The following is a 20069-nucleotide window of genomic DNA, read 5'->3' on the forward strand; positions in this document are numbered from 1 at the left end:
AGGTCAGAATAGGAATGGACAAGTCCCCTTTTATCAGTAGTTCAGAGTGCAGTCCCTTTAGTGAATGAAGGACAGACAGAACTGCTATCCCAGTGAGGAATCAGAAACTTGAGTCCAGGGGAAATGCTCATTTGTGCTTTTGGAAGGAGGAGATATCTATTTAGAGCTAAAAGCACTGGCTTCAGGAGATGGGCAGTTACTGAAAGACATGTTTTCTTATTCATATAGTATACCTGTTGTGGCACACATTTACAAATTGTTATTTCTATAGCATACGAGAGTCTCTTCTACAACATTGGAAATATTTATATAATATATTTATTAGGCTAAATTTGACCAATATTAAAAAAAACTTTATTTTAGCTCTAAAAGTATTCAGATGTATTGGAGTTATTTTATATAAATCATTCAGCTTTTACAGAGATGATATAGACATCAAAACATTCATTGAATAGATGTTAATATTGTCATATTTAATTATTTTCCTCTTTATACATATGTATACTTCTGTTAGTATTGCTCTTTGCTATGAACAAATGAGTATTCCTTGTTGACAGAAAATTATACTAAATGTAGGGAATGAACTAAGGATTTGACACAAAAGAGACAGAAGTCACCAACCACACTGTAGTTTCAAATGTGCAAAATTCTACCCCAAGATGTGCACCTTACTTTCAAGCTAAAACCGAACTTATTTTTCTTTATATTTATTTCACTGCCTGTGTTCTCTATCTCAGTTAGTTTAATCATCACCAACATCCTCATTCAAACTATAAGTCTCTGTTTTTCTTATCTACTCCCTGTTCCAGTTTTTTTATGCCTTCAAAAATTGTGCACCATGTTTCACCAAGTCAATTCTTCAATATATTTTGCACTTTCTTCCTTATCTCTACATTTACCATTTACTGCTCCAATTCCGTTCTGTATCCACTACTGATGACCTTGTTTCAGGTCTGTATCAACTTATTGCTTGAAAAACTTGAAATTAATTGACATTCATATTGAATAAATTTCTATATAAGGGTATTAATGTACATGAATAAACAAGAATTCATAAATAGGAGATAAAACAGGATATATAGTCTAATCCCCCAGAATATAAAGTTCATTTTATTATCCATTTGTACTTCAAATTTTAAGAACAAATATGGATTTGTTCTACAATAGATTAATCTAGAAGTCATGAACATTACACTTAGTTGAGCAACAAGGTCATAGAAGATTTACCTAGCTTGAATTAAATCAATATCACTTTGTTATTCTTTATCCTAAGCCCAAAAGACCATATAAAAATCAACAATATATTGATGTAACTAAACCTTCTTCAGTGAGATTTATGAGACACTGATAAGAGAAAAGAGGTTGGCTCAGCAGTAACCAAGGATATGAAATCTTCATTTGAGTTTTCAAAACAGCATCATCTGTATGTGTTCTCTTTGTTAAAAATTCAGACACATGTACCAAGCTAAATAGTATTATTTAATATTCTCTTGTAAATAATACACATCGATATAAAATTAAAATTTTGGTAATTATACACATATCATGGATTTGATGCTGTTTTATCTTTCAAGTTTAACTGTAAGTCAATGTTAATTTATAGGCACAAGAAATGCATATATGTAAGAATAACTGGGTAGACATAAGGCAAATATGTGAAATAACTTATTAGAGAATAAATGTGGAAAATAATTAAGGCAGATAATTAAAGTGTTCATTTTTCTTGAATTTTATTTTATTTATTTTTTATACAGAATGTTCTTATTAGTTATTTTATACACATCAGTGTATTTAATACACATCAGTGCATACAGTGCATACACATCAGTGCATACATGTCAATCCCAATCTCCCAATTCATCCCACCCCCACAACCACCCACCAATCCGCTCTCCGCCCTTGCTGTCCATATGTTTGTTCTGTACATCTGTGTCTCTATTTCTGCCTTGTCAACCGGTTCATCTGTACCATTTTTCTAGATTCCACATATATGCATTAATACACAATATTTGTTTCTCTTTCTGACTTACTTAACTCTGTATGACAGTCTCTAGGTCCATCCACGTCTCTACAAATTCCCCAATTTCGTTCCTTTTTATGGCTGAGTAATATTCCATTATATATATGGACCACATTTTTTTTATCCATTCGTCTATCAATGGGCATTTAGGTTGATTCCATGACCTGGTTATTGTAAATAGTGCTGCAATGAATATTGGGTTACATGTGTCTTTTTGAATTATGGTTTTCTCTGGGTATATGCCCAGTAGTGGTGTTGCTGGGTCATATGGTAATTCTATTTTTAGTTTTTTTAAGGAACTGTTCTCCATAGTGGCTGTATCAAGTTACATTTCCACCAAGAGTGCAAGAGGGTTCCCTTTTCTCCACACCCTCTCCAGCATTTGTTGTTTGTAGATTTCTCTGATGATGGCCATTCTAACTGGTGTGAGGTGATACCTCATTGTAGTCTGATTTGCATTTCTCTTATGATTAGTGATGTCAAGCAGCTTTTCATGTGTCTCTTGGCCATCTATATGTCTTCTTTGGAGAAATGTCTATTTAGGTCTTCTGCCCATTTTTGGATTGGGTTGTTTGTTTTCTTAATATTGAGCTGCATGAGCTGTTTATATATTTTGGAGATTAATCCTTTGCCCGTTGATTCATATGCAAATATTTTCTCCCATTCTGAGGGCTGTCTTTTGCCTTGTTTATAGTTTCCTTTGCTGTGCAAATGCTTTTAAGTTTCATTAGGTCCCATTTGCTTATTTTTCTTTTTATTTCCATCACTCTAGGAGGTGGGTCAAAAAAGATCTTGCTGTGATTTATGTTAAAGAGTGTTCTTCCTAAATTTTCCTCTAAGAGTTTTATAGTGTCCCGTCTTACAGTTAGGTCTTTAATCCATTTTAAGTTTATTTTTGTGTGTGGTGTTAAAGAGTGTTCTAACTTCATTCTTTTACATGTAGCTGTCCAGTTTTCCCAGCACCACTTATTGAAGAGACTGTCTTCTCTCCATTGTATATCCTTGCTTCCTTTGTCATAGATTAGTTGACCATAGGTGTATGGGTTTATCTGTGGGCTTTCTATCTTGTTCCATTGATCTATATTTCTTTTTTGTGTCAGTACCATATCATCTTGATTACTAGAGCTTTCTAGTATAGTCTGAAGTCAGGGCGTCTGATTCCTCCAGCTCTCTTTTTTTTCCCTCAAGATTGCTTTGGCTATTTGGGGTCTTTTGTGTCTCCATACAAATTTTAAGATTTTTTTTGTTCTAGTTCTGTAAAAAATGCCATCGGAATTTGATAGGGATTGCATTGAATCTGTAGATTGCTTTGGATAGTATAGTCATTTTTAGAATATTGATTCTTCCAATCTGAGAACATGGTATATCTCTCCATCTGTTTGTGTCAGCTTTGATTTCTTTCATCAGTGTCTTATGGTTTTCTGAGTATAGGTCTTTTACCTCCTTAAGTAGGTTTATTCCTAGGTATTTTATTCTTTTTGTTGCAATGGTAAATGGGAGTGTTTCCTTAATTTCTCTTTCAGAGTTTTCATCATTAGTGTATAGGAATGCAAGTGATTTCTGTGCATTAATTTTGTATCCTGCAACTTTACCGAATTCATTGATTAGCTCTAGTAGTTTTCTGGTGGCATCTTTAGGATTCTCTATGTATAGTATCATGTCATCTGCAAAAAGTGACAGTTTTACTTCTTTTCCAATTTGTTTTCCTTTTATTTCTTCTCTGATTGCAGTGGCTAAGACTTCCAAAACTATGTTGAATAACAGTGGCAAGAGTGGACATCCTTGTCTTGTTCCTGATCTTAGAGGAAATGCTTTCAGTTTTTCACCATTGAGAAGATGTTTCCTGTGGGTTTGTCATATATGGCCTTTATTATGCTGGGGTAGGTTACCTCTATGCCCACTTTCTGGAGAGTTTTTGTCATAAATGAGTGTTGAATTTTGTCAAAAGCTTTTTCTGCATCTATTGAGATGACCATATGATTTTTATCCTTCAATTTGTTAGTATGTTGTATCACACTGATTGATTTGCATATATTGAAGAATCCTTGCATCCCTGGGATGACTCCCACTTGGTCACGATGTATAATCCTTTTAATGTGTTTTTGGATTCTGTTTTCTAGTGTTTTGTTTAGGATTTTTGCATCTATCATCAGTGATATTGGTCTGTAATTTTCTTCTTTTTTGTAGTATCTTTGTCTGGTTTTGATATCAGGGTGATGGTGGCCTCGTAGAATGAATTTGGGAGTTTTCCTTCCTCTGAAACTTTTTGGAAGAGTTTGAGAAGGATGGGTGTTAGCTCTTTTCTAAATGTTTGATAAAATTTGCCTGTGAAGCCATCTGGTCCAGGACTTTTGTTTGTTGGAAGATTTTTAATCACAGTTTCAATTTCCTTACTTGTGATGGGTGTGTTCATATTTTCTATTTCTTCCTGATTCAGTCTTGGAAGGTTACACCTTTCTAAGAATTTGTCCATTTCTTCCAGGTTGTCCGTTTTATTGGCATAGAGTTGCTTGTAATAGTCTCTTATGATACTTTGTATTTCTGTGGTATCCATTGTAACTTCTTTTTCATTTCTAATTTTATTGATTTGCTTCCTCTCCCTCTTTTTTTTTTTTGATGAATCTGGCTATAGGTTTATCAGTTTTGTTTATCTTCTCAAAGAACCAGCTTTTAGTTTTATTGATCTTTGCTATTGTTTTCTTTGTTTCTATTTCATTTATTTCTACTCTGATCTTTATGATTTCTTTCCTTCTACTAACTTTGGGTTTTGTTTGTTCTTCTTTCTGTACTTCCTTTAGGTGTAAGTTTAGATTGTTTATTTGAGATGTTTCTTGCTTCTTGAGGTAGGATTGTATTGCTGTAAACTTCCCTCTTAGAACTGCTTTTGCTGCATCCCATAGGTTTTGGATTATCATGTTTTCATCATCATTTGTCTCTAGGTATTTTTTTTAAATTAAAAAACATTTTTTTTTGGCTGCATTGGGTCTTCATTGTGGTGTGTGGGCTTCTCATTGCAGTGGCTTCTCTTGTTGCAGAGCACAGGCTCTAGGTGCTCGGGCTTCAGTAGTTGTGGTACACAGGCTCAGCAGTTGTGGCTCGAGGACTCTAGTGTGCAGGCTCAGTAGTTGTGGCACACGGGCTCAGTTGCTCCACAGCATGTGGGATCTTCCTGGACCAGGGCTCAAACTTGTGTCCCCTGCATTGGCAGGCAGATTCTTAACCACTGCACCACCAGGGAATCTCTCTAGGTATTTTTTGATTTCCTCTTTGATTTCTTCAGTGATCTATTGGTTGTTTAGTAACACATTGTTTAGCCTCCATGTGTTTGTGTTTTTTACGTTTCTTTCCCTGTAATTGATTTCTAACCTCATATTGTTGTGGTTGGAAAAGATACTTGATATGATTTCAGTTTTCTTAAATTTACTGAGGCTTGATTTTTGACACAAGATGTGATGTATCCTGGAGAATGTTCCATTCACACTTGAGAAGAAAGTGTAATCTGCTGTTTTCAGATGGAATGTTCTATACATATGAATGAAATCTATCTGGTCTATTGTGTCATTTAAAGCTTGTGTTTCCTTATTAATTTTCTGTCTGGATGATCTGTCCACTGGTGTTAAAGTATGCCACTATTATTGTGTTACTGTCGATTTCCTCTTTTAGAGCTGTTAGCATTTGCCTTATGTATTGAGTTGTTCCTATGTTGGGTGCATATGTATTTATAATTGTTATATCTTCTTCTTGGATAGATCCCATGATCATTATGCAATGTCCTTCCTTGTCTCTTGTAACATTCTTTATTTTGAAGTCTATTTTATCTTATATCAGTATTGCTACTCCAGCTTTCTTTTGGTTTCCATTTGCATGGAATATCTTTTTCCATACCCCCACTTTCAATCTGTATGTGTCCCTATGTCTGAAGTGGGTCTCCTGTAGACAGCATATATATGGGTCTTGATTTTGTATCCATTCAGCGAGCCTGTGTCTTTTGGTTGGAGCATTTAATCCATTTGTATTTAAGGTAATTATCAATATGTATGTTCCTATTTCCATTTTCTTAATTGTTTTGGATTTGTTTTTGTAGGACATTTTCTTGTCTTGTGTTTCTCATTTAGAGAAGTTCCTTTAGCATTTGTTGTAGAGCTGGTTTGGTGGTGCTGAATTCTTTTACCTTTTGCTTGTCTATAAAGCTTTTGATTTCTCCATCAAATCTGAATGATTTCCTTGCTGGGTAGAGTAATCTTGGTTGTATGTTCTTCCCTTTCATCACTTTAAATATATCATGCCACTCACTTCTAGCTTTAGAGTTTCTGCTGAGAAATCATCTCTTAACCTTATGTTTTTCCCTTGTGTGTTATTTCTCATTTTTCCCTTGTTGCCTTAATAATTTTTCTTTGTCTTTAATTTTTGTCAATTTGTTTACTGTGTATCTCGGTTTGTTTCTCCTTGGGATTATCCTGTCTGGGACTCTCTGTGCTTCCTGGACTTGGCTCGCTATTTCCTTTCCCACGTTAGGGAAGTTTTCTACTATAATCTCTTCAAATATTTTCTCAGGTCGTTTCTCTCTCTTTTCTCCTTCTGGGACTACTACAGTGTGAATGCTGCTGTGTTTAATGTTGTCCCAGATGTCTCTTAGGCTGTCTTCATTTCTTTTCATTCTTTTCTCTTTATTCTGTTCTGCAGCAGTGAATTTCACCCTTCTGTCTTCCATGTCACTTATCTGTTCTTCTGCCTCAGTTATTCTGCTATTGATTCCTTCTAGTGTATTTTTCATTTCAGTTATTGTATTGTTCAACTCTGTTTGTTTGTTCTTTAATTCTTCTAGGTGTTTGCTCTTTAATTCTTCTTGGTCTTTGTTAAACATTTCTTGAATCTTCTCTATCTTTGCCTCCATTCTTTTTCTGAGGTCCTGGATCATCTTCACTATCATTATTCTGAATTATTTTTCTGTAAGGTTGCTTATCTGCACTTCATTTAATTGTTTTCCTGGGTTTTTATCTTGTTTCTTCATCTGGTGCATAGCCCTCTGCCTTTTCATTTTGTCTATCTTTCTGTGAATGTGGTTTTCATTCCACAGGCTGCAGGATTCAGCATATAGTTTTAAATGATACTGCCACTCTCATTTGAATAAAGGGTGCAACAACTTTACAATTTCCTCTTCCAGGGATGATAATAATAATGAAAGCTTCAGAAACAAATATCCTCAAATTCACCATGAATGATTTGATGTGCAATTTCTGGAATGCTTTCAACAATGGAAGAAGACTCACACATTTTTTTGACATGTGTCACAATATCCTAGGACAGATGGTGATTTGTGAAGGTCATCTCTTCAGTCTCTTTCTGCTAGTCTTGGAGGGTCTCCTCCAGAGGCAGGGGGTGGCTATGGCTCACTGTGGGGACAAGAAAACTGGCAGCAGAAGTTCTGGGAAGTAAGTACTCCTTGGCGTGAGCCCTCCTGGAGTCATAACAAATGTTATTAAAGTTTTTCCATCCCAGTCTATTTTTGGACTGTGAGAAATGACATCCTTGAGTTATTAGGTATATATTAACTTTGCATTTTAGGAGAGTTTTATATATAATACTACACAGATTTGTTTAGAGAATTCTATAATATTCTGTTAGCTAAATTCTTGATTGATTTTTTTCCAGCTTAATAATTTTATAGACACTGGAGTTGCAGAATAAAATAGAAATTATGATTAGTTTTAAGTATATTTGAAGACCTTTTAAAAAATTACCTTTTCTTAATTGAAGTGCATTGTTTGTGCCAAGACTTTTCCATTTACCTGTAGTTAGCAGGAACTGACTCCATTTTTTAGATGTTTGTTTATTTGAGCTTTTATTTATTTTGAACAAGATTGAAATGTTTGATAATTACTATGCTGTCAATCATGAGTTGAATATCCTTTGCAAAATATTCTAGTAAACATTAGGCAGGAGCCTCAAATTCAAGGCAGGTGGATAATTTTCCTGTAATTATCCCTAAATGAACTGCAGGCAAAAGGCTAAGTGACAGAGAAAGACATGATCGTTGCCTAGGATTCCATGTTTTTGGGTGATTTTATTCAATTAAAATTTAGTGATATGCACAGATGATTATCACTCATTACTTATGTCATTTAGGAGTTTTAATTTTTGACTTTACTTGAAGAAAAACACTTTATATTTCAACAATAAGTCAATTGTATTGGTTATAAGGAGGATGGCCATATAATTTTTTCTCCAACGGAGACATTTGTGAGTCTGAGTCATCTTGCTTTGATGGAAAACAGCGGGACTGATACACAAGCACATGTAAGTTCTATAGGAAAACAGTGAAAGCTCCTAGGAGGTTAGGCCTCCTAAAGAGTGTGGAAGAATATTCAAATTTAAAGTAGAGTGGTTGGAAGTGCTTCATTCAGAATGGAGCACTTGAAATAGGAGTTGAAGGAGGTGAGGAAGTGTGGATGAAGAGTGACAGGAAGAGTACAGCTCAGGACCAGTGCACTGAGTGGGACTGACCTGGTTGTGCTTAAGTAAAAGGTCATGATCGGTGTCCTGACCTGGGGGAGTGCAGTAGGAGCAGATGAAATTGTTGAGTTAAGGGGGGGGGCGTGGGAGGGGGGAGAGAGAAGATTATGATGGGCCTTGTAGGTTTTTAGCTTTTACTCTGAGAGCTAGGAATATACTTACTCAAAGACTTTGAGAAGAGAGCTGATATCTAATTCACAGGGTTGCTCTGGTGCTGTCTGTGTGTATATCTCAGCCCATCTATCCCTATGCAGCATACTTTATTGATTTAAAAATAGAAAGAGATATAAAGCAAAAGTTGTTAAATAAAAACATAATACCACTATTTCAGTGGAAGATTTGAGATTTTTAGATGCCTGACATTTTTCTCATAATTTTTTTTTTTTTTTTTTTTTTTTTTGCTGTACGCAGGCCTTTCTCTGTTGTGGCCTCTCCCATTGCGGAGCACAGGCTCCGGACATGCAGGCTCAGTGGCCATGGCTCACGGGCCCAGCCGCTCCGCAGCATGTGGGATCTTCCCGGACCGGGGCATGAACCCGTGTACCCTGCATCGGCAGGCGGACTCTCAACCACTGCGCCACCAGGGAAGCCCTCATAATGTTTTTTTTTAAAAGAAATAACCAATTATAAAGTGAATGATAAAGAATATGCTTTTTGGTTAAACATGAGTGTGTTCAAAAGCAATGATAATTATTTGCATTTATTTTGCAGATGTTTTGAAAGTTTCATTTCTTTATTGAAGTGCATCATAAAATGTACGTCTTCATATTTGTGGTGTAAGAAAAAGAGTTTGCCCTTCCTCTCTTGTTATTTCTTTCCCTCCACACCTTTAATTTCTCCAAGTTAGAAAGAATTGAGAGTGACATTTCTGATAACTTCCACCTAGATTTTAATGGGAAGATTGAGAAAATTAAGGTGTGTTAATGTTGTTAAAAAAGGGAAAAAAATAAAGAGTCCATTTCCCTGAGAAATGAAGGAAGAAGATAGAATAAAAGGAAGAGAAGGAAAGAAGCAAAGCCTTGAAATGTTTGCCCTACCTCTTCCACCTGAGCCCATTGCTCCTGAGACTGTGTCAGGCTCAACTCCCAACCAGATGAAAGAGGATAAAACACCATGTGGCAGAGAGCTATGGTTCCTTTGTCTCAGGAGATGGCTGGACCTTCACAAATACATGAACTTATTCTCTCTCTTCTAACTGGAAGCCTTAAGGAGGCAGACCAAAGAAGGTGCAGCTAGTTAAGAATATCATTTCAGAGCCAGACTTCTCCTGTCTTCCTGCTCTAGTCCTCATGTTTCCTGCCAAACCTCCAGGGGTACTGATAGAGTAGGTGTGGGAGGGCCTGAAGTCTCTCCCTCTACTGGACTTTCTATCTGCAAAAGGATATTCCTCCCAGCAAACTTCCATTTAAAAATTCTGGAGCAGAGTTTAATCAAGTGACCAGCCCTGCCCTAGAGGGTGGCTAGAAATGGTATTTAGATTCTAGCTTTTAAGTAGTGAAATGTATAGAAGAAAGCGCTTGAGAACAGATACTGTGGAAGAGATCTTATAATATCTGTTACTATTTGAATATGATTTTTTAAAGCAAGGCTAAAGTAACAACTTTTAGCAAACTATCTCAGTATATGATACATTCATCATTTCAAAATATAAGGTCTTTAGAATATACCGTGGCACAAAGAAACCAATGTGAGCTAAAATCCTTGGTTTCAAAGTTAATTTTTTAAAGATAATAGTTTTCTCACAATTCTCCTTTTGTATGTGATCTTTCACAATAGCAATGGCCATTTATATGGTCTGTTCACATGCATTAGGAAAATAATGGTTATCGTGGACTTGTAAATCAAGTAGTGTAGTGTAGATTGGTACAGATATGATATAAAGGAAGAATAACAAATTATTTTCTTAAATACAATTGCTTAGAAAATGCAGCTTTAGCAAAACTAATAAAATGGCCTTAGATTTTAGAAGAGATATGCGTTTATAATATCTATTGGGCCTGGTTAATACATAAATGTGGTTGACATCATAGGTAGATAGATAGATTTCATAAGATTTGCTTATGAAATATGAGTTCCATTTGCAACCTAGGGAGGAATATCATAAAATACATTGTCTTCTCCAGACATTTCTATTTTGGCATATGACTGAGACACTAAAGACATCTTTCTGGTGGGGTCTATAATTTGGAGAAAACTAATTAAGATTAGGATTAGGATTTTTAAAAACCATATTTAGACTTTACTGCTTAGGTATGACACACTTTCTTATTTCTTGACAGTTTTAACTTTTTTAAATGTGAATGAAAGCAAAAAAAAAAACTGATATAGTAACTTACATGCATGTGAAGAAATTTGGAGAGTTCAGAGTTTAAGACCCAGCTCATTAATAAGGTCACTGGAAATCCTTTGGGAGGAGGAAACTACAAATAAATTCTAGGTCCTCAGCCCCAGCAGGCTGGGGAGAATGGGTTTCTCTGCAGGAAGTCCAGAGGGGTAAGCATCCATGGTATCTTTTACCCATAGGCAGAAGGCCCCTCACAACAGCCAGCCCAATTTCACCTTATTCCTGGGTCTTCCTGACAGTCAGAGAAAGGTACAGAGCAAGTGATACAAACTGACAACATTCTTCAAGAGATATGGTCCTCCAGGAGGAGAGCCGATCCCTTTAACCAATTCTACTTGCCAAGTTTGCCCTTACACTTTCAAAACTGTCGTGCAATCTCAATACAATTCTAGCAATCTGAGCCCCTTTAAAAGTCTTTTACTTCCCCCAAAACAGGGGGAATCATTTGGCTTTCTCTACTCAAGGCCTAAGTTCTCTTGTGTCTTGATTTGATGTGGCATCATTATCACTTCTAGCATTTATCCGTATGAGGGTTTCCAAGGACACTAAGAAATCATTTCATGCTTTATATACTTAAGTGAGAAGAGCTTAGAAATTAATGGACAGCTACACTTAAGGATAACAGTCTCACACTCCGATGTTCACTTCTTTATGTTTTCCACCATGCCCTCCACACTCAAGAAGCAGTAAACAATGATATAATAAATTAATTTGCTTAGGCCCACAGTGTACTTGCCTTTTCATTGAGCTGTTAGATTCTCTCTGATTATCAGTTTTTCAAAATGCTTCCAATTTTCTTTAGATATTTCCTTTTTGTGTTTTGTTTCTTGGTTCTGGAATACAATTTTTCAAAGGGTAGGTCCTGACCATTGAGGGGATGGTGAAGTGAACTTGATGAGTTGTGATTAGCATTTCTTTGAATATGAGAAAGAATAGAACAGAATACAGACTAGGAGTGCATCACATGCAGCAAAGTAAATATGACTTCAGGAGACTTTCTTTTAACATACATATACAGATAGATTTGTGTACTGGCGTCCCGGGTCTTGCTGGAAAATGTTTATCTATTATGAATACCAGACAGAAAAAGATTATAATTCACTGCTCTAGGCCATTTTAACTTCTGTATTTGAGTAAAGACTTTTTTCTTCAAATAGAATGCATCTATTTTTAGCTTAACTCTAATAACATGGTACATTTTCTTTGACACCTTGATATTGTTCCTTTGTGTTCCCCCCATGGATACCCTCCCCAATACCAACATTTCAGTTGCAATTATTTGACATCAAAATGTCATTATCACTGTTCATCCTCCTAATTTTGTTTGAAGAGTGCTCTTTCTCACAGTTTTTTACATTCCACTGGCTCTTTCTTCCGCTCCTCCACATTTCCTTTTCTAAGTGTCATTTTCATCTACCATTCAAGAATGGGTCAAGTTTAGAATGAAGGGAGTTTATTTAGGATTCATTCTAATTGACAATAAATAGCTTGGGGATTTAGCTGCCACAGCTGTCCCTTATTAGATCATAGTGCAGGTCATCGAATTAAAATAAGCAGTCCTAAATTCTGCACTCTACAAGGGAAGAAAGAAAAAAGCACTAGGTCCTTTCGGAGAGCCCTTTAGAGTGAATTATGGTGATGGTTTGTGTAGAAAATGAGCCAGATGACAGCCACGTCAGAGCAGCCTGTCACTGCCTCTCAGGCTCACATGTCAGCTCTTAGACTGGAGCACAACTGAAGGCTTACGAGTGACTGGCCGTCAGCTTTGGTTCAGGAGGTCAAGGTGCACAGGGTGAGGCCCTCGCTGAGCTTTCAGCATGTGGCTCTGAGCTTTCCGTTCCCCACTTCTGGAGTTTGTAAATGAGGGGATGTTATGGGTCTGCGTGTAGAGTTTTCAATCACTATCTAGTTTGGAAGCTTCGCTGGAAACACATTTACTTTTACCCCAGTTTTTGGAGACAGCCGATTTAGGAGAGCGCCAAAATTAATTGATACTGAGAAACACAATCAGGCAATTGCAAGGTAGTCTCCATGCTAATGGTGAAATCAATTTCTTTGCTGCCATTTTCCCTAATAAAGTTATGTTGTTTCTAAAAGTATAAAAGCAGCGTAGATTGATACTATGGTGTATGCTTTTAAAATGAATGAAATGCACTTTCTTTCTCTTGTTTCCAATCCCCAAAGCCAAGTAAAGAGTAAGATTGTAAAGACCTAGACTATGGTGGGATTGGGATGGGAATGCGGCAGGGGGACAAGCTTAAGATCATACTCAGTTTTTTGTTTTTTTTAACTTTAAGATGGCCAAAAATAAATGATAGCAGAGAACAGAAGCACACTGAAGCTTATTCAAGCAATTCTTGGGTTAAAACTAATCTTCACTTGCTCAACATGAGGTGGGCCATTTCTAATGAATAAAAGTGGAAGCCATGTGAAGTACTGAGATTTTGATTTGTTGATAGTTTCTGTTTCCTGGCTGTTTAGAAAAACATAGATAAAAGTATCATTTTTTTTTTCCTATGGAAAGTAAAAAGAAACTAAGCTTTGTAGACTATCTGCTATGTATGACCATTTTGATTAGTACCTGTATGTGTACTATTGCATTTAAGACCAAGATAAATATTAATGTTTATTGTTCAAGGTTACACAGCTGAAATTCATGGACATGAGAATATATATTTTTTCTCTATTTACTCAATAACAACACTGGATATGGGATATATGTGTATAAATTGAACCTAGTAGGCTATGTCAGGTTTAAAATCTAATTCTTGAAATAGTATTATGGCTAATTGTTTTTCATTCTTTCTTCCAGCTTTCCCTATAAAATCTACTTAATATAAGATGGCAGCAAGAGAAACAAAACATTTCTAGTTCAGCAAATGATGCTTCTGGTGATTTCAAGACATATCTTTATCTTCTCACTTTGTAACTTGAGCACATTACTCCTTTAGCAATTTTTCCTAGAATATTGATATAGGTAGATAAGATGCTTAAGCATCTCAAAAAATAAGAGCATTGCAATAGTATGAAATATTAGTAGTAGCAAAAAACCTTTCCATTTGCCATAGTTATTAATTACTTTGCTTTAAGATGAAAAAAGTTAAAATTAATGCTAAAGGAAATAGTTTCAAAGTAAAACTAATTTTGTTTGAGCATGTTCTTCAGTTTCCTGCTTTTTAGTGGCTTAATGGCATCTATGCCTGGTGACTCAACTCATGGGAATGAGACAAAAACATAATATCATGTTGAATCATAATTATTATTTTCTAAGGTCCTCAAATGTAATGCAAAATCAAAACATATTACTTTTGAATCAGCCTAGGTTTAAGGTGATGTAGGCCCATTGGGTTATAGTTTAAGGAATGCATCTTCAGTGTGAATTTGCTTTATGAGATTCTGAAGAAAATTTCCACTTGTGTAATAGAGATAAAGCACAGACTGGCCTATTACAAACAATAAAGCCACTGACAATGGGACTGGAGCACAGGGTTCTGTGAAGTATAATTGACATAATTATATTTGAACCAATTTGACTGAATTTATTACAGCCTTCATATTCCCTGAAATGTTATACTCAATCTTTCAAATAATTGTTACACACATAATATTTTTAGTTCCTATTTCATATGCACTGCATTTATTTTTTTCAAAATATGAAAGACCTTCTCTTTTACCTTTGCTTTTAATCTGGTGGGGGGAGAGGGCTGGCCTGTATTTGAACTCTACATAACCCCCTTTCTCCACATTTCCATGAGGTGCTGCTAACATGTTGTAGGATTGGACCTGAGCTTTATCTCCACTTGTTAAAATATTTGCTAGTCTGTCGAAAAAGCACAGCTAATAGTACAGTGCAAGTTTTATTAATTTTGGGATCCAAACTCTTTCTGTCTCAGTAAGTGGTGATTGCCTTTTTTCTTGATACAAAAATGTTATATATTTAAAGTGCACCTGATCGTGGGAGGAATGCTAATCTAAGAATTTTAGAGTGGGATCAAACACTTCACTTTTATGTGAGAAAAAAATATATATTCCTTTAATTTGCAAAACCCAGATGACCTGATTGCAGATTCTAAATGATTTCAAGGTATGCTTCTGTCACTTGCATTCAAATAGATTTTCATATAATCAGAAAACAATTCCTTGTGATTCTGGTATATTTTAAATCACTATATATTTACAGTAGCAGTGGTTATTTTTAATTGCTATGATTATAAAAAAAAAATTCTCCCACTGCTGCCTCTGACCTTACAGCACTTTATCATAAAGGATAGTGGAGAACTTGACCTCAACAAATTTAATGGTAAAACTTTTGGGTGTCAATCAAACGTGGACACAGAACTACCTCTTCAATCATTTTCTCAGATGTTTTATACCTTAAGTCTCAGTGATGGCATTATTTTTGCCTGAAGAACTTGGGTGTAGGAAAGAGAATCAAACATAGAGCTTATCAGAGGTAATCACATCTTGCTCTGATGCTTGTAGTTCGATCCAAAGTTTTATAACAATTAAATTTATATCTACCTAGAAATGTATTGACATCCAATTTCACATGTGAAAATAAAAAAAAAATAAGGAACCATCAATGTCCATCATTTAATATTAAAGATAAACGATAATGACTCTTAGTAACAGATTTTATGTACTGAGCACTTCAGAAATGTCATATATTTTATATAGTTTATTTCACATTATTTATTCAAAGACCATGAGATGTGGATAGTTCTACAATGAATTTTTAAATTGAGGAAACTGATGCTTAAAATATTTTATTTTTTCCAATTCAAAGAGCTAATATTAAATGACAGAGTTGGATCTGGAACCCAGATTGGTCTAACTAAAAAGCTCATGTTCATCATGATATATGATCCTCTATTTAGAATATTATCTCTATTTCAGTTTGAAACAGATAACATTGAAGTCATTTAATAATTAATGGAGAACTTGAACAACAAAGAAATCAAATATCTTTGAACAACCATTTTGGAAAATTAGTCCTTTTTTCACTGTTTAGGTGATGTAAATTTTCACAAATATACTTCCGAGTATTTTATATAGAAGCATTGAGAATATCAGTTCTAAGTATAGCAATAATAATGCATTTCTTACTCTGTTGTGCTATATATGTTTACAACAAAATTTTTGAGATGTTTATGTACTTAAAAGTATATGAAAGCATGATTAAATTTGTTTAACGTTTATTGAGACCTAAGTAGATACACCTTTCAAAAGAAAATGAGGGGAGAACATGCTTTCTGAGTTTTAAGAAAATATAAAGTCTCAAAGACTAAAAAACAAACCAACGAAAATAGCAAAAAAAAAAAAAACTAGAAATGTTGGGATTAATCTTCTGAATGAGGATTTTTGTTTCTGAAAAGTTCAAGAGACTATTCAAATCTGTTTTAGTCTTAATGACTTGGTTATGATTTTATGTTGTTATTAGTGAAAATGCCAAGATATTCTAACCCTAATGTACACTGATAGTTTGAGTAGCCAAATGATAAATAAAAGGCGACAAAACACAGGAATCTTAATAAAAATGTGCAAATATGCAGATTGTTATTTAGATATTAAAAAGTCTTTTTATTCATATTTTCAGGCTTAAACATTTTTTCTACCTTTATTAGTCTATACCAAATTAATGTCATGAATGCAATTTTCAATTAGGCCAGTTACTTATTCACAAATATACAAAGTACCAGGATCACATGCAGCTAAGATTTTAGTGTGTTGGTGTGATCTTGCAAAATTCTCTGTGTGATCCTGTATTCTTCCCTCTGGTCCTGACAGTAGTTTCTGACTTTTAAAGAGGACTGAAAAAATTCTGCCTTATGGAAGATTGCAAAGGATTGCTGCAAAGCAATTTTGCATTTTTAGCAGAGGCTTAAGCAGAGAAAGCACCACCTTAATAAATGCAAAAAGAAAAACTAAACATATACTTAGTAAAAAACAATAACCAAACACACACACACACACACACACACACACACACACACAAAACCTCAACAACTTGATTTACTACAAAGTAAGAAATGATTTATCTTTAGGAATTATATGTCTGCCACTCTTTTAAATTAAATTTTGAAAACTTTATGTCTAATAAGATTTTTCACATGCTCAGCTTAGAGAATTTATGTATCATAAACAATTATTTCTGGCAATATGAATACTGAAATACAATGATACTCACATATTCCAAAGTATTTTCTTACCAGTGACTAGATCTTACTTAAAACTGTTATAGCATTGAGATCCTGATTTTGAGGCAACTGTACCTGATTTCTTTTTTGTACCAATAGCATAAACTTAAGCCTCTTTTCATATTCTCTAAATACATTTTAGCAGTTTGAATTTAAGAAATTAGATTTTCAGTCATGCATGTAGCTCCCTAACTACTGCTTTAATAAGTCATTGTAAAAGTGTTGGCTGTTAGCTTACTTATGTTACGTAGAACATTTGCAAGCATTTATTTACTGTAACTTCATTGTGTTTTAACAAACCAAGTTAGCATAATGGCTCAGGTCACTCTTTTTTCATCCTTTTTGATGATTAGAGTTCACTTAATTATCAACATCCATTCTAGTCTTTTACCTTATATCTACAGAAGAGATTATACACAAATTTAAACATATATTAACAAAATCAACACCCACAGCAGTGTACAAATACTTCTAATGCAGGGAGAGATGTAACGTAAGTAGTCTTACTATCACTATAACCCAGAATTTTTAGGAAGTTCCATATACCAGCTGAGTGTTGCCATGATGGAAAGAACCATGGATCCAAGGAGAAAGGAGAATAAATTGGCTTTCATAGAACTTAAATAAGCATAAAGTCAGATCTAGTTGCCAGAAAAGGGGCCGCCAATGATAATTATTGTATCCAAGGGAGCATGGGCAACGCACGCTGTATCAAACCACTGCTATCATCTAAGGCATTGATCTGGTGGTCATATCACAGAGGAACGACTCGGGCAGCTATGCACACAGCCAATCCCTGCCCCCCACCACTCTGTCCTACTCCAGGCCCCAGTATCTTTAGCCTTCATTACAGCAGCTTCCTCCTAGTCGGTCTCCTGATCACCAGGGTAACCTCAGCTCTTATCTCCAATCTGCATCTCCATAATTTGGACCCCAAATCTAAAAATGTAATTTGATGAATAATAAATTTAATGTGTTTGGTGAATGGACAAAATCCTTTAAAATTTTGAAGTTTGGGGGAAATTGTCTAGAAGGATGAGAAGACAAAAGCCCACCTAGGAACTTACCAGCGACATAAAGGAATCTACCAGGATTTGATTCCTCCCGCATCTCCTCAATCCCTCCTCCATCTCCTCAATTCCTCCTCACAGAAAGTAGAAGAAGGAAAATAATATATTCTGAAGATAGAACTAATTATTATAATTAAATTATGTTATAAAGCTACTGCGACTCACAACATGTGTAACTGGATAAGATAATATTGAAAAAAAATCTACACAAAAGATTATAGCATTTATAATTCATTGAAATGAGCATGTTAATTATCACATTAGAAAGTAGATTATTCAATAAATATTTGAGGCAAATAGCCTATATAAATTTATTTAAGAAAAAATTAAAAATAGATCAGATAACATTTAAAAATTATATTAAAATATCAGAAATAAATAAAGGATACTTTTATAACATATGGATTGGAAAAGTTTTCTAAACAATTAAAGAAATGCGGCAAATATTTTTAAAAATATTGTCAAATGTCATTCATAACATGTTAAAACATTTTAATGGCAGAAAAGGTAAAAAGACAAAAGAAATTTTCACCCAATATTTTATGACAAATGTAAACTGGTGAAATCAGATAACATACTAAATAAAGAATTCCAGAAATTTCTTGGAAAAAGATAAATACAGTAACTATGCTATTTTCTCTAAGGGACTTGAGCATCCTCAGATTTTGGTACCTTTGGGGGATCTTGGAACCAATCCACCGTGGATACCTAAGGACCATGTTAAACCAACTCAAAACCTGTCAAAAATATAAACATACAATTCACAGAAGATTATGCAACTGGTTAATGGTTTAGTTTTTAGGGCAATAATTATTCAAGATGAAACATTGGGGATTTTTTGGAAAGTTATTTAGGTATTGATTTAAATTTAAAATGTCCATAATCTAATAATCTACTACCCAGCAACACCATCTGTCTAGAATTTTATCCTACTTAAATAATAGGATGATTACATCAATATATTCATTAAAATTAAAAGAAGAAGAGGAGAAGGAGAAGGAATTGGAGGAGGAGGAGGAGGGAAAAGAAAATAAAGAGAAAATAACTGCAAACAAATGCCCATCAGTGGAGGGGGAGGGAATGGATGGAAGAGAACATTAAACTGTAGTACAGCCATAAAACCACACTCTGAACACTGGAATACTATACTATACAAAGAAGAGATGTAATTATATATGTCTCCATTGTTTACCATTTAAGGTTGAATGACGATGTACCTGACATGCATTGAAAGAAATAAAATGCATTGTCACAGTTTGGAAGCACATATATTATGTCCATAATTCTGGTTATATCAGGGTGCTCAGGTTGGGAGGAACTTGAAGAGATAGTGGATGATTTTAAAAGCCTTTATGCAAAAATATCTTTTCTAAACATGACACAAACATAAGACAACATCAAGTGAAATACTAATAAATTTAACTATTTGATAAATTGAACCACATCAAAACAAAGAATGGCAAAAATATCAAAGCAAAAGTAAAAAAAATAAAAATAAACACTGAAAACTCTTTGTAACCCATATGACAGAGAAAGGTTTTTATCTCCATTTTTTGAAGAACTCTTACAAATCAAAAAGACAATTAAATGATCAGAGAAAAGCACAAGGTTATGAACATACAGTACATAAAATAAATAGATATTCAGATTTCAGGTCTATTTTCCCATATAAGAAGCTATAAATAGTTGAATAAAAAGTGGTTTTCCCGACACAAATGGCCTTTTTTTTTTAAAAGAAAGAACTAGAACAGCTTATTTCATAAATTTTATTAGAAAAAAATGTACAACTTTTAATAATTTGTGAATGAATAAATACAATTATATTTTATTTTGCTATTATGTTATTGTGAAATATCATTTTCATCCAATTTAGTGAAATTCCAAACAATATCTGCAAAGGTTCTTACTATAGGAATAATTACTGG

This window comes from Mesoplodon mirus, assembly GCF_964341445.2.
Source record: "Mesoplodon mirus genome assembly, chromosome: 17".
Lineage (NCBI taxonomy): Eukaryota > Metazoa > Chordata > Mammalia > Artiodactyla > Ziphiidae > Mesoplodon > Mesoplodon mirus.